The 16,170-nt window shown below is 27.6% G+C and overlaps 2 long non-coding RNA genes across 2 annotated transcripts in view; both read right to left on the reverse strand.

Moving 5' to 3' along the window:
• Window positions 1-3,498: 3,498 nt before the first annotated feature.
• LOC123267039 overlaps window positions 3,499-16,170 on the reverse strand; it is a 20,324-nt gene continuing 7,652 nt past the window's right edge. Inside the window, exon 3 of the long non-coding RNA XR_006509949.1 lies at window positions 3,499-3,579. This is a non-coding gene — a long non-coding RNA (uncharacterized LOC123267039). The remainder of the gene's footprint in view (window positions 3,580-16,170) is intronic.
• LOC123267038 lies at window positions 5,143-8,043 on the reverse strand. The gene is made up of 3 exons (XR_006509948.1): window positions 7,535-8,043; window positions 5,529-5,676; window positions 5,143-5,234 (listed from the first exon to the last, which is right to left on the reverse strand). It is a non-coding gene; the product is annotated as an uncharacterized LOC123267038 (long non-coding RNA).

Genomic DNA, 16,170 nt, shown 5'->3' on the forward strand with positions numbered 1-16,170 from the left:
GATTTCGGGATTGATAGATACTTTTAGTTTTGAAAGTTTGCCAAAAATAAAAATTTTTTGTGATCTAAAAATAAAAAATAATTCGAATTTACATGTAATTAAATCGCAACATAATACTATGAAATATCGCAAACCGCGTTTCGATCTGTCAAGCCCTTAGAAAGTTAAGAGAGGTTTAAAGACACATATATCACATACACGCACTGTTTAGAATTTATATTAAATTTTACTACTAGTGCATCGTACTTCTGTACTAAAGTGAAATTAGAAGCGGGAAGTTAAAAATCAAATGTTACTCCTACAAAAATTTCATGAGTACACAGAGAAATTTATAGATGCTATTATTGAATAAATGTAGCTGGAAAATTTTATTATAGAAAGAGCAGAAACTTTCAATACAGCAGGCAATTTTCACTAGATTACTATAGTAAATTGAACTATACATTATATAGTTTTATGTCATTATTATCAAATTATCATGATACGTACTAAATTTTGAAATGTGCCATAGTAAACGTATGCACATCAGCCGCGAGGCATGACACAGTATTCGGTCCAATTCGTTTTGTCTATATATAGGCGCGTTCTATAGAAGCGTTGGACATTAATATTTGGTACGTTCTCGAGAAAATGGACTGAAGTTATCGCCAAATCCTATTAATTTATGGCGAAGTATTGTTATAGCTTTGCAATCTGGATAATACGACTTTAAATGATGATGAATAACAAAAATTTCATAAAAAAAAATCTGGATGGCGGTTAACCCTGTAGGCCATCCCTGTAACTTCCCGCTAAGTTGAGTTCTTCTAAGCTAAAGGCATTTAAAAATATTAGTGTTGATTTTTTAGTTTTTTGAGATTTTTGATCTCTAGAATTCAAAAATCTGAAAATTACTGGTAAAAATATCACTTCAATTTTTGAAAAGCTATAACTTTTGAACACCTTGATAGATTTTAATTTTTGCTTATTTGAAAATATTTTGATTATAATATCTTATTGTTCGGTTATTTTATTAATTGCCCATGTAGGAAAGTATGGCGGGCCCAGGCTTGGCCCAGGCCTAGCCCAACTATGTACAACTCTGGGCCAGACTTGTAAACCAGAGTTGGCTCAGTCTTAAGACCAATTGGTTTAAGTCTGGAATGATAACGCTGACCTAAGCCTGGTTACCAGGACTGGCCCACGTCTGGTTACCAGAGTTGGGCCAAAGTTAATTTTGAAGTCCGGCCCTTGCTATTTGATAAAAAAAGAATTTTTTAAGTGTTATTTTTGTATTTTATTTTTAATTTAGAGCTAACGCAAGTTCAGACCGTTTGGCTCTTAATTTAGGCCTAACTTTCGCTAATTAGAGAAATAAAGTTAAAATTGCATTTGCCGTAACCGAGATTCAAACCCGAGCCGCGCGATTGCTAGACCGATACCTAACCCCTACACTATACGACCGATGAGCTACCATACATTTCATCATTCTCGTAAGCTAAATCTATATAATGACGAAGTGTGACGGTTTAGTATTTATATAATTTATGTTATTTAGTATTGTGTTTTGATGAAAATTAACTATTTTTTACACATGGTTATTATTTAAAAAAAAGGAAAAGTCAAGTCCTTATATTACTGTAGACTTTGTACATCACTTTGTGGATTTTTAATATTTTATTATAAATTTTAATATTTAAAATTACCAATATTAAAAATTTAACTGTAAATTATTAAATTTTTATTTTTTTGAAGACCATATCAATTTTGACGATATGTAATTGTTTTGATTGAATAATAAATTTTCAATTTTGGCATTTGCTATCAAATATTCGTTAAACAATATATTTTTATAATAATTTTAAAGAAATTCATTGTGTTGAATGAAGGTGAAAAATTCTTGAATCAAATAAAATTCACTTAAACCAATATAAATTTCTTAGTTTAAGAATTTTTCTTTTCAGATCAAGAAGAAAAATTTTTTTAGTTAATAAATTTAATTTTTTAATTATTGATGGAAATTTTAATTAAATAATTGAAAGAAAAATCAATTTTTAATAAATATAATTTTCGTGTCATTTTGAGTTCTCCGAGCTCAAAACTCTGATAGAAGTTTAACAAAACACTATTTTTTGAATTTTTAAACTGCAATAACTTTTGAATGAATGAACCGATTTCTACACGGTTGGCGGCATTCGACGCAGTTTTTGAAGCTCACGAAGAATATTTCAGTTCAAATTGATCGAACTAGGAATTTCGAAGTAATTCCGAAAAAATACTTTTTTGGTTTTCTTTCGACAACGATAACTAACTAACGAATCAACTGATTTTGATCGGGCTGACTGCGATCAACGTGGTTTTTTAATGTTAAGAGCTGATTAGTTTTAAGAATAGATCGGTAGATCTGTTTAAAAGTTATTCCAAAAAAACCACATTTGGAAAAATTTTTTTTTGTAATTTTTTTGAGATTTCTCACTTTTCTCAATTTTTTAATTTCGATAGACACAAAAAAATTAATACCATAAACTCAGTAAAAGGCCAAAAAAAGTAAGACAAGTTGAAAAACTCATATAATAAACATTTTCTGAAGGTGGCCCATTTTGCCCGACATTTTTAATTTTTCATTTCCAATAAACAGAACAAATTAATGTCAAATACTTAGCAAAGGACTAAAAAAAACGTAAAACCAGAGAAAAACATTAAGGATTTCAACATTTTGTCTTAATAGGTCCGTTTTGCCCCCCTCCCTTCTCTTACTTAATGATTAATTAACTTTAGATTTTCTATTGAATGGCGAAGGCTAAGTTATCCACTCTTGACCCAAGCCTAGCACACCATTAAATAGCCATCAGAGCTAGATGAGCCAGTCTTGGTTCAAGTCTAGTTCACCAAAGGAACGGCCGAGACTGAGTTGTCTAGTCTGGGCATAAGCTTGGCCCCGTCGTTCAACTCTGAGGACTCTTACATAGAAAAAAAGGTTCACTTGAGCCAAGAAAATATTTTTCTTCCTAATTTTTTAAAAAAATTTTCTTAAGGTGAGAAAATTTTTTTCTCAGCTGAAGTAAGTGGCGTTGCTTCGCTAAAGTATCTAAAAATCTTGATCAAATACAAAAATTTCTTGTAACAAGTATTTATGATAATTTGAATTAAGAAAAAATGACTTCCTCCAAGAATAGAATTTCAAGAAAAATTTTTACTTCGGCCAACACAACTTCGGCTTTCCTTCAGGCACCCGAAAATTTTCTTGAGCCAAGAATTTTGTTCTCCAGTCGAGAAATTTCTGTTTCTGTGTACATGGGTTAATTCATATTATTTTACTTGTTTATTTTTACTTTTTAATTATTGATTTTTAATTTTTGATTTTTAATTTTTAATTTTTAATTTTTAATTTCTAATTTTTAATTTTTAATTTTTAATTTTTAATTTTATTATTTTTTATTTTTAATTTTTTAAAAAACGGACTTGAGGGTTTAAAATCAGACCTCTGGGTGAATGTTCGGACCTGTGGGTTCAAAATCGGGAGCTATGGGACTACAGGGCTTTCAATCGGATCTATTTCGGACTAAAGGGTTCTATATAGGCTCTAAATTTCGACTCGGGCTACTAAACGATTAGACGTAAATTTTTAAAGTTATGTCAAAAGAACACTTTTTTGAAATTTTAAAAAATTAAATATCTCACGAATGGATTCACCGATTTTGACGAGATTGGTGGCGTTCGACACCGTTTTTTGAGTACTTATAGTTATTATGTCCTTTTAATAACAATGCGAGGAGAGATTTGGAAGTTATTTTAAAAAATAACTTTTGTTGAAATTTTTCGTTATAGATTTCTCTTCGACACATTAACCGATTCCAATGCTGTTTGCGACAATAGGCGTTGTTCTGTAAGTTTAAGAGCTGATTAGATTTTGAAATCTATTGTTACATTTTTTCAGAAGTTATCTGAAAAAAAAAATGCTTTTTCGAGAATTCTCAAAATCCAACGGTCCGAATCGGTTCAAATTGTATAGAATACTCGATTTGTGTGCAACTCCTTCGAACGCCGTCAAACTCGTTCAAATCGGTCAAGTCGTCCAAGAGTTATGAAAGGTTTACATACACACTCATATATGTACAGACATACAGGAATCATCGTAGAAATAGTCAGAACAGTTTCCTAGGACTTCAAAACCTGGATAGGTGATGAGAACTCGATTTTCGAGAATAGAAATGAAACCAATCACTTGCCAATTTTCTAAAAATCCTCGATTTTGATAGCGATAAGTTAAAAACTATTATTACCAAATTTCAGCGTCACATATATTAAGAGCAATTTACAAATTTACATAAAAATTTCGATGAATATATCCAATGAAAAAATTCTGTCCATCTGTTAGGATTGAACTAGAGTTTCTTGACATCATTCCGGTATACTGATTGGTGGTCTAAGCAACAAATATTCACACGCTGTGCTTATTCTATTGATTGATATTCAAAGAACGAATGAGAATAATTCTATAATATTTACTTAGTATTACTTTTTTACTCTATCACAATTTCATAAGCTCATTTGATTCTTACATCTGTATAGCTCATGAAATTCGAAAACTATGAAATTTTTTAAAACTTTACAAAGTTTTACAAATTGTAATTCGTTTAAGCTCGTAGAAGTAATACCACCGTGATCGATTATAAATTTACAAAATTTTATAAACATTCCATACAATTTTATAAACATTCCATTTTATTATAAAAGTGTTAAAATTAATCCTGTACTTTATGGAATTATGTAAAAATGTATTGATAGAACAAAGCTTTTGTGTCAGTATTCTATAGAATTATATGAAATTTGATAGAATTCTATAAAGTCTAGTAAAATTTTATGAAAATTCTTAGTCGTATATTATGTAACATTTGACGATATTTTTACAGTAAAACCCCATAAAATTGGTTCAATTAATTTTCTTAATAGCCATTGCTTTCGTTGTTTGTGGAAATTATATAAAATTTTAAAATTTATCAAGTTTTACGAGTTTCATGAAACTTCATTGAAATTTTTTTTCTTGAACTTGAATTTTTTAAGAAACTCTCAATTAAGCTTTACTTTTTCATTTAAAAAAGATGTTCGTTGTTTGAAATTTTAAATATTTTAACTCTAAAAATAGCTATATTTTAATTTTACCTGCCACTATTGATTGGAGCTGCTGTGCTTTCCAGCGTTGACAATGATTGGACTGATGGTGACGAAGATGATGTTGATGGTAGAGAAGATCTCTCCAAGAAATAAATAATTCAAAAATATTTCATTAATTCTAATTTAAAAAATCTCTAAGTACGCATTAATAATTTTTAAACGATTGACTCAAAAAAAAAAATCAAAATAAAAAATACGATCTGCGGAGTGAGTCTTATTTATAATATAAATTAAATCCTCCTCGGAGTGAATTTAACCCCCGGGGAGGGCAAATCAATTGAAAATCATCCGCTTCACATTCACTCGATAAATTTTTTAGTTTATTAAATTTTTGAGTATCTAACTGCCTATGTTTAAAAATTTTTAAAACTTACTTCTTCCAAAAATCCACCAGGAAGGAACCGCAGTAATTTATCCTGAGGGTACAATTTCTTATAATTTTGAAGTTTTTTTTTATTCCTCTTGAATATTGCTGTCCGCGACATCCCTCGATTCCCGCTCATTATAAGAATAATTTGGTACCTGAAATAAGATGAGAATATTTTTCATTTCCAATTACCAGTCATTTAATCTATATATAAAATTGTAAAATCATACGGATGCATTTTATTTTGACAATAAGAAAATAGAAAATTTCCTCTTATAGGAAATATCTATTTCATAAAAATTATCAAAATACTGGAATTTGTTTACTTATAATTATGTTATTTTTTTCACTAATAAAAACCAATTTTGTTGTGAGAGAATGAAGACTGATAGATGTTTTTATTGCTTACACTCATTTCAAAAAATACACACCACATCCATCTTGATAATTTTACAAGTAATATTATAATTTTGAAAGATCTATAATCTATATACCATATGTTACAGATCCCATAAGGGTGTATAATTATTATATGTGCTTACGGTACCCGGAAACCATAAAAGCGAATAAAAAATTTATTTTTGCAATCTATACAATTGTGATCTAAAAGTATAATACTGGCTAAAAATTTTAAGTTTTGGAAAAAGATATATTCGTTACTAAAAAGAAAAATCAAATTTTGAGAAAAATTTTTTAACAATAAAAAAAACAACATAAAAGTTAGCAGGCACTTGACATTTTTAGATGTTATTCATTAAACAAATTAGTTTAAAAAAATTATTTTTAATAAATTGAATTAATAGTTCATTGTGATTTTTGCTTATCGAATTTTTTTATATTTTTTTTATGATACTAAAATTAGCTGACAATAACTCAATTTTTTGAATTCTTATCATAAATCAATTTTACAATAATAAAAATGCTTTTACAAAATTTTCACTAATTATTTTTTTTTTATTTTCACATGTGGAATTTTTTACTAAATTTTTTTTCTTAATAAATTTTATTAAATAAATTTATTAAGAAAAGTAATTACTAAAGAAAAAAAAATTTGCTTACATAGTACATTTTTCAAATATCAACTATTAAAAAATAATTTTTTTTAACCGCCCGTAAAACTTTCAATATCTACTCCGGGAATCATAAGGTTGTTGAAGAAAATTTTTAATTTTGAAAGTTTTTTTCACTTAAAATACTTTCAAAAATGATTAAGTAGATTTCTGATAAAAAAAAAAAGTTTGGAAAATCCAAAAGTGCACGCCTCATAACGCTCATTCATTTTTTAAGAAAAAATGTGTAATTGATTAAAAAAAAAAAAAAAATAAAAGAAAAAAAAATTTTTAATTTTAAAAATAACAGCTGTACTAAGAAAGTGATGCACAGGCGCCCCTGGTGGAATAAAATGTACATAATATCTATAGATATAGATATATCACCATCCATGTTAATTTTACATGGATATATATAGATATACAGTCTTGTAGTTTTCGTTTTTTATTAATTGCAATTAAACGACACTGAATTAATTAATCATTCGCATTCAGTGACCTACAATCGTCGATTAGAATTTTTAAAAAAAAAATTTAACTCAAATAATGGATTTTTTCACAAGTTACAGTGTTTTCGGGTTTCACACATGACGGACAGGAAAATTTTTTGACCTATTTTGGTGTTTTTTTTTCCAATTCTATTGCAGTAAATCAATTTTTAAAAAGTATGGAATTAATCTCCATTAAATTATCTCGACAATAGTATGCAAAATATCTTGATTCCGTGAACTAACAAGGCTATAATAATAAAAATAGCCGCCAAAATGAGGCGAAAAAAATTTTTCGATCGTAAAGCACTCTCTGATGCTTCTGCGCATCATGAGTCGTGCAAAATTTTTGTGCGCTCATGTCTTTAAACGGTACCTAATAGATATAATCCCTTATAGTCTCTGTAACACAATATACGGAAATGTCTAGTTTTTTCTAGAAAATTTTTATTATAGCAATTTATAAAAAAACTTACCTTTCTACTGGAAAAAACAAATGAACAAAATTTCTATAATTTTTTTTGCTGCAGGAAATAATAACGATAGTTGGATACACTTTATGTAGTAAAATACTATGTCACTAATAAGAAAATTGAACCACAATATTGTATTTTATAAAAATTTTACGATTATTGTAATGGCTGACGCAAAAAGTATTTTTAGTCACAACGGCTTCACTCAAAATCAGTCAGTACTACGCGACGACCATACGATGTCGGCTTGAGCGGCATGTTGAGATGGTGAGGCTGAGTGGGCCTGAGCAGAACTGACTGCGCATATCTCATACACTTGAGGGACTTAGAAGTGTGGTAGTAGTGTCGTAGAAGAGAGAATTTTCTCGAACTTTAAACCTCACTGTAAGCATTTATGAGGTACACAAAGTATCATTTAGCCGATATCGTTACATGAAGTGAATTAGTTATTATCCATTGAAAGTGAAGAAAATTGTTATTTATAGTGAAACATTTATTTACTATAACAACACGGGACATAAAAATAGAATATAAAAAGAAAAAGGTTAGTTTGCTACATTTTTAGTAATTTTTTTTAGTCATAAAAATGATTGTATACATATACATATATGTTATCAATGAAAATTAAGTTAGCCGACACTCAACAATATTTGATTTTTTCTCATTAATTAAAAATTAGAACTAAAAAACAATTTTAAAAAAATTCCACGTATAATTTTTTTAATTTTCTACATGTGAAAATTTTTGTTTTAATTTTTTAAAAATTATTTTTCAATAAAATCAATTATATAAATTTTCAAATGTCGGCTAATTCAATTTCCATACGTTATCAATGTATGTATTTACATTATTCTTAATTACATTGAAAAATTTTTATTTATGCTTTATTTCAGACATGGATTATACTAAAACTTACTGCATTATTGAACGAAATAGAAATGATTTTATTATTTTCCCTACAAAATACATATATTTTGAAGACGATGAAAACCGTGTGCTCCCCATATCGCAAGCGACTGGTACAGTTAAAACATTTTTTGCTTATGAAAATGGAAGGATAAAACAAATCAAAAGAATAATTAAGTGTAGCGGTAAGTTTATTATTAATATCACATAAACTGAATTGAAAAAAATAAATTCTAGACGGAATAATTGACATTACTTAATTATTGTATTAAAAAAATGCTTTAGGTCAATTGTCAAAATTTAGTTATGCTATTTTATTAATGGATAAATTTTTTTTTCTGAACGTGGTCGTAAAGTAAAATTTATTCATTTAATGTATTATAATCAAGCATTATGGAATGGTTTTTTATTAGTATGGACTAATTTTAATATTTTTGCTCTTTATAGACAATATGGCCGAGTTACAAAAAAGTATGGAAACTGGAAAACGATTAAAGGTGAAAAAAAATTTGTCATTCGCCACTGAACCTGAAAGTGCTGCTGTAAAAAAAAAACGCTTAGCACAAGAGGAAAAACAGAAGGCCAATTCAAAAAAAGTAAATGTTGATTACTGAATATTTACAAATCTACCTATTATTTTATAAACATTTAGTGAAGAAAGATAAAAAATATTTTTTTTTTTTCAGAAAAAAATTGCTAAAGCTGCCAACGAGGTTATTGAAGAAGAAGATGGTCATTTTTTGAATTACGGGAAGGCAAGTTTTTAATTTTAATAAGATGTTATTAATGACAAGCTAAATGGTTTTCTAAAGAATAAAATTGAAATATATTCGTTTGGGGTTTATTTTGATAAAATCAATATTTTTAATGTGTAAAAAATAGAAATACTAAAAAATTATGTAGATGAATACTTTATTATTAACTAAGATCAATGTAAATATAGAAGTTTTTTGGAATATTAGAAACGACAGTCATCGAGTTGAATTTTCTTGTGGTGAAATATTACAAAAATATAGATCAATGTTCAATATGATACTTTTTTCAAAGTGATGACAAAAATGACATTAACAATGTTTGATTTTTAAAAAAGTAATTATTTAAATATTAAACATTCTTTTCTTCAACAGTTGAAAGCCTATGAACTTTAACATACTTTTATATTTTAGTGTATCAAGAATATACCTAAAATTACATAGGCTATTTCGAAATAAAACTTAAAGCAAATGAAATAAATCGTGAAATAAGTTAGCTTCAAAATTCGAAGTACTGTTCATTTTCGATTCCAATAGTAATATTCCCAGTTATTTTAATCTCATTCACATGAATAGAATTTTTGTTGAAACGTTTTTTTTTTCACAAAACAAGATATAAAAATATCAACCAGTATATTCAAAATTAATTTTACATTTTTAGTTATATTTCCATTAAGTTCCAAATTTTTTCAATTTTTTTTTTTTCATTTTTCAGAAACCTAGATCGAATAATATAATAACCTCAGCTAAAGATAAGAATAATAATAAAAATTCAAATGAAACAAATAAACACACTGGAGTTGCAATTCTAGAGGATGATTTGCAGAATACAGAAACTGGACGTGACAACGATGCGGAAGATTTTGAAAATAATACTAATTATCAGATACTATTCGATGACACACTACCAGTCTCAGAAGACAGTGACTTGTTTGAGCCAAATTATTCTTCCACTCCACCTGATTCATCAAATCATCTGATGTTACCTCTAAGCCATGGTCAGAGTGGCCATGATCAGAGTGACCATGATCAGAGTGACCATGATCAGAGTGACCATGATCAGAGTGACCATGATCAGAGTGACCAGGATCAGAGTGACCAGGATCAAAGTGACCAGGATCAGAGTGACCAGGATCAAAGCGACCAGGATCAGAATGACCATAATCAGAGCGGCCATTATCAAAGTGACCATGATCAAAGCAACCATGATCAGAGTAGCCATGATCAAAGCGACCGTAGTCAGAACAGTCATAATCAAAATACCAATAATCAGCCCAGTAATAATCAGAACAGCCATGATGACGGCAGCCATGGTCAGAGTAACCATCGTGATGAAGAATCAAATGATGATGTTATGGAGGAATTTTTCAATAACTTGTGGCCAGAAGCAAGTTCAAGTTCTGGTAATACTAATAATAATAATGACAATCAAGTTTTAAACTTAAATGTAACTCAACTGAAGCAGTGCTTCAAAGAGTTTGGAGGACATATGATGGGAAATATTATCAAAGTGTTGAAGAAAACGCAAAATAAAAACGACGAATATGAAATACCTCCAGTTATCAATAATAAGGTAAATGAATTTATTAAATACAATATTTCATAAATTATAATAAATGTTAATTTATTTTTTGGCGACAATCTGAGAGAGCCATTACATTCGGTAAAAACAAAAAATAGTTTACTAGAATTCTAAGCTTAACTTTTAGAACTTCAAAAAATTATTGTTCTCAACTCTAAACAGAAGTAGTGTATCAAATATTTCAAATTACAGAAATGGATCTGAAATGCTATAAAACTTTATTTGAAAAATACAAATAGAAAACTTGAAATAAAATGAAAAGTCCAAAATTAAAAATAAATTTTGCTAAGTATTTTATATCAAAAAGCGTATACAATACTATTACTCTTATAAATGAAACTTGACCACACATTTCATAAAAACTTTTTCTTTTTGAAGATAAAAAGGTGGTGAAGTTATACTATTTGTAACAGTAAAAGTAGGCACGATACTCTGAACTCTTTCAAAATTGTTTACAAATTATAAAGTTAGTAGTAATAATTCAAGAAAAAATGAAAATTAACATAATTTATCTTATTTACGAAAAATTTAAGTACAACTTTACTATAAATCAAAGACAATGGGCAATGTTCTTATTTTTTCTAAATTTCACTATCTTTTGTACAAAAATCGTGAATGATTTTATGGTAAAAATTCTTTAGCAACTCATGGAATTCTTAATACATTTGGATTATTCTGTTATATAGAAACAACTAAAAAAAATAAAAATATTTTTATGCGATGTTAATAAACTTGAAGGTGCTTTTTATAAAAATTATATAGCTGTTTTTGGGATGAGTTGACTAAGAAGAGTAATTTTTAAGCTTAAAGTAATTATTGTCATTTTTTGATTTTGCATAATTAATAATGACACAAATTCTTCATAAAAAATACTAATCGAATCATGACAACAAATGTAATTGTTAAAAGTTTCTAAAAGAGTGTTCTGAAACATTTAATGCATTCTTACAGATAAAGATATTGGGATCATTACTGGATGCTGAAGAACTATTACTAGCTAAAGATGTAACAACTATGAGAATCTGTGCCAACCACGTGACTAGAGCATTTTGGCCGCTAGAAGAACGGAAAAACTGGTGCTTTCGAATAAGAAGTGGGCAACCAGCAGGAAGAAGTAACAGTTAAACAAGATGATGTTGAAAAAATAAAAAGTAAGTATTGTTAGATAAGACATTCAAGAAAGAGATAATCCAAAGCCATACTCGCTTGATCTTTTTATTTGCTTGAATTTTACAAAATTCAGCTTTCAAATATTTAATGCATCGAAAAAATTTTATTTGTGTTTATTGATTAATGAAAAATTTTGTATATTTGTTTAACAATTAAATTTTTTATTAAATTTGCCATAATTTTCTACAGCAACATTTTCAATTGATTGACTATAAAAGTTTGTAATTTTATAGGAAAACGTGAGGTTTATAAATCTTCCCAGAGAAAAAAATTGATTTACGTACATTTAAATTTTGATTTTGAGTCCACGGAAATAATCTAAAGAGATGTAACTTATAATGCAAATGTATAGTTTTAGATGTAATTAGATCTACGGAGATTAAAAACAGGGCCCGTTAGATGAACGTAGATGTAAAAAAATTTTTCCCAGGTTTTTACTGTAGCCAAAAGAATACATAGGAAATTTATTTTCTCTATTAATCTCTGGAATTTTTTGAAATGTAGAAACCCATTAAACAAATTTTCTTTTCATTTTTTAACTTTCTGCTTCAGAACTTGAACGTTTTCGACTTTTGGATACGTAAATCGATAATTCGAAAAAAAATTATAAAATTGAGCGTATTTTAGAAAATTGTGAAATTTGACTACCAAAACGTCCAAACGTTCAATTTCGAATGAAAAAAATTATTGAAAGGAAATTTAATTGATCAGTGAATTACTGCATTTCAAACATTACTAAGTTGATTAAACAAAAAACTTTTATTATATGTCTTTTTGACATTAAGAACGCATCATAATATTAACGTATAGATCACAACGATTAATTATTAAAATAATAGCAAACTGTCCAGTTATAAAATATTACATATGAATAGATAAATTATTTGTAAATAATTGTTGAAAAATTAAACAAAAAAATTAAAAAATCCCTTTCTTGAATAAATTAAAACATAAAGAATAAAAATTGACTGAAAATAATCGTTGTTTTCAGTAATATGGTACTGAAATAATTGACGAAATCTTTTTTTTTTTGTACTTAAGTCGTTATTTCAAAAAGCTAAATTAAAAAATCTAAATCTGATTATAAAACACAATTCATTTTAGAATCTATTTTCAGAAATCTGCAAGTTACTTCAAAGAGGTCGTACTTTTGATATGAATAATCCAGACAATAACTTGATAAACATAAGAGGATGGATATCTGACTTATTAAAAAACGACCGCCGCCCAACACTGACCGAAGAACAGAAAAAAATAAGGAATGAAAAAGCTAAAATGCGACGAGAGCAGAAAAAAAATGAACGAAAAAATGGTGACAACGTCAATAATAATAATAATAATAATAATAATCATAATAATAATAATAATAATAATAATAACAATAATAATAATAATAATAAAAGTCGCCAAAAAGAAGAGGCAAAGAAAATATCCTCAGACAATTAACGGAAGTGAAGTTTAAAAAAATTTATCTTTAAACAATTATTTAATAGTTTATTAAATAATATTAATATTATTTATTTAATAGCTTATTTGTGCTCAATTATATTTATTACATTGTTTTTTTTTTTTTCATGTTAAATATGAATTAAATTTTTAATAAAAGTTATAGACACCACATCTAAGGAATTTTGCATATTTTTTTCATAACTCTATATTTCAGATAAAAAACGGACTTAATTTACGCCGAGAATTTCATCAAAAGAGAATCTGTTAATTTACACAAAATTACAATTAGGATTAATTATTAATAACTGATTGTATAATAATTTTTAATGATATACATATTCCTTAATTTCAATAAAAGCTGAAACACTAGTGATTAAAATAGAATATTATACACAGAAAGAAAAAATTAATCTTGAATCAAGAAAACTAATTTTGAAAAACTTGGATCGTCTTGGATTAATAAGGGAAGTAAAATTCTTAAACTAAAAAAATTTATTTAAGTAAATTTTTGATTGATGATCTCAAAGAAATTTTCTCATCAATTCAAGTTAATTTTTGTTTCTCGAGTGTAGATTTCTTAAAAAATAAATTAAGGTATGATTATAGGGTGAAAATGTATTTAAAACAAAAACGCTGAAATGCCGTGACACAGATAGGATTTTATGTTTAAATTTCCACTTAACATAGAAATTAGGTTTTTGAGAATCTTCGGTTATGCTTTCAAAAAATATATAGACAGCTCCATCAGAAATTTCTAATTTTTTTAATTTAAGAAACTTTACCTGTTTGTATTTTTTAAAAAAAAATTTGCTTCTAGTTACGATAATTACTGAAAAAATCAAGAACGAAAATCGTCAAAATTAAAAAGAATTTTCTTATCCCAAAGATAGAATAATGACAGAAGCGGGTAAATAGGCAAATTTTTGTGTATATTCCTAAACGCGCTTTCATGTAGTTTTTAGCACATTAAAATTCAATGAGTTGACAACTCGTGTTAATAAGCGCATTTAGGGATGTACATTATTATTTTAATACAGAAAGCACTTTCAGGTACAGAAATTATGAAAGTTCGAAAGTTTTACATAAAGATTTTCATTATTTTCTTCTTCATTATTTCCTCGCGGCTATGAATTTTTTGTAAAATGGAACAATTATATCGTGAATTATTTCTCCATTTGCACATCTTGGCAATTATGTGGTGCATGATAATGCATTGTTTATTCCAAAATTTTTCTAAAATAGGGCAAAAATTAACGTTTCTATGATGTACTTTTTTAACTTCACCAAATGAGAAAGTACTTTATCCTGGTTAAAAATATGAATTGTAAAAGAATTGAGTCCACGTAAAGTCGTATATCTAAATGTACATTTTGTAAATATACAGCTTTTCATTAAGAGTACACTTTTTCCATTTCTTTTTTAATCAATTTTTTGACCAGGGTGGATACACTGGGTCAACTCATTTTGAATACTCCGTGGAGACACTAAGTGTCTACACTAGGGTGACACAAAAACCGACTATTTTTTTTAGTCTCGAGGGGAATGCTAGTTTTGATGTCTTAAGAGCCCCTCTCAAAAAGAATAGCTTAAAAAATTTTTAATAGGCTGCTCTACATATTTTAAATTTCTCAAATTTTTTTTTTTTAATTTTTTTTTTTCGTTACTTCATAATTTTAGACCAGACCAAAAGTAACTTCCTGAAAGTTTCACCAACATTTAAATTTTGAAAGGTCGCTCATAATTTTTTTTTAAATTTCAGAGACAAAAAATCCTAATCCAATTAAATAATCACTAATAAATTAAAAAAATATAATGAGCGACCTTTTAAAATTCACATTTAGAACTGAAACTTTCAGAAAAACCTTTTTTTTGGTTTATAAAATTATGACGTAACGAGAAAAAAAATTAAAAAAAAAAAAATTCGATTTTTGACGGTTTTTGAAATTTAAAAAAATTTCGAGTGACCTCTTAAAAATTTTTTTTAAGTTGCCCTTTAGAGAGAGCTCTTAAAACATCAAAAACTAACATTTTTTCACCCAAGACCAAAAAAAAAAAATAGTCGGCTTGTAGCCACCTTAGTCCACAGTGTATAAAATTTTTATGAATGAAACGAATGACCAATGCAAACGTGATGTATATACGAAAAAATTATGACTTTAATGAGAAAATTACGTTATAAGGCAAATGAAGGCTCTGACGATCTCGAAAATAAGCTTTCTGATGAATTTTTATCAATTCAAAAAATTTATTAAGTTTGATAATATGATGTTAATTTTTGTGAATATTCAAAATGTACACCATGTAATGTAATTTCAATAGATAGTATAAATGTTATATCTTATGAATTCCAAATTCGACCAAATGAGTTTATCACATTATTTTAGCGCATATGAAATTAGACAAGATTATCATAAGTACCTTCGCAATAAAAGCCTAAAATTTGTGAAACATCAATATTGAAACACATTCAGTGGAAATTAGGTGTTTGGAGATTTATGAAAAATCAAGCTGAGATTTACACCTGTATTACACCGATGTGTCTACACTCGGTTGACTCCGTAAAAACAGAAAATTTAAAACACCAAAATATTCAGTGAAAATTTGGTGTTTGTACGGGAGTTAACATAGTGTTGACACATCGGTGTAGTACAGGGTAAACTTCAGCTAAATTTTTCACAAATCTACCGTGTCAATATGGCGTTTTTTCGGTAGAAACTGGGTGTAATCTATATTACACTAAGTTTACACCGGTACACACCGTGTAAACGGATCCGCTAGGG

The sequence above is a fragment of the Cotesia glomerata genome, linkage group LG6, assembly GCF_020080835.1.
Source record: "Cotesia glomerata isolate CgM1 linkage group LG6, MPM_Cglom_v2.3, whole genome shotgun sequence".
Lineage (NCBI taxonomy): Eukaryota > Metazoa > Arthropoda > Insecta > Hymenoptera > Braconidae > Cotesia > Cotesia glomerata.